The sequence below is a fragment of the Sinocyclocheilus anshuiensis genome, unplaced genomic scaffold (assembly GCF_001515605.1).
Source record: "Sinocyclocheilus anshuiensis isolate Anshui unplaced genomic scaffold, SAMN03320099.WGS_v1.1 scaffold2041, whole genome shotgun sequence".
Taxonomy (NCBI): Eukaryota; Metazoa; Chordata; class Actinopteri; order Cypriniformes; family Cyprinidae; genus Sinocyclocheilus; species Sinocyclocheilus anshuiensis.
In genome coordinates, this window is record NW_015541069.1 from 170,684 (window position 1) to 170,910 (window position 227).

The 227-nt window shown below is 31.3% G+C and overlaps 1 protein-coding gene across 2 annotated transcripts in view; it reads left to right on the forward strand.

The window, feature by feature from the left end:
- The window catches only part of LOC107690693 (arrestin domain-containing protein 1-like), a 10,964-nt gene that overhangs the window by 9,247 nt on the left and 1,490 nt on the right, over positions 1-227 (forward strand). The gene's annotated exons all lie outside the window — the stretch shown is intronic.

Below are 227 nucleotides of genomic sequence, written 5' to 3' on the forward strand. Positions count from 1 at the left end.
GCATAAATACATGATGCTGTTTTGTTCATAATTGTTTATGCAATTTACGAAATTATATTTGATTTTTATGAGTTCATTTAGACGTAATGCACGTTTTTTTATAGACAGTTTCCTTGCGTTGACTATTTAAATGCGCTGCATTATTTTGCTCATTGCGCTCTCCTTTGGCCTCAGGAGACAAGACAAAAGTTTCCTTAAAACCTATTTAATCTGCATATAAAACATTA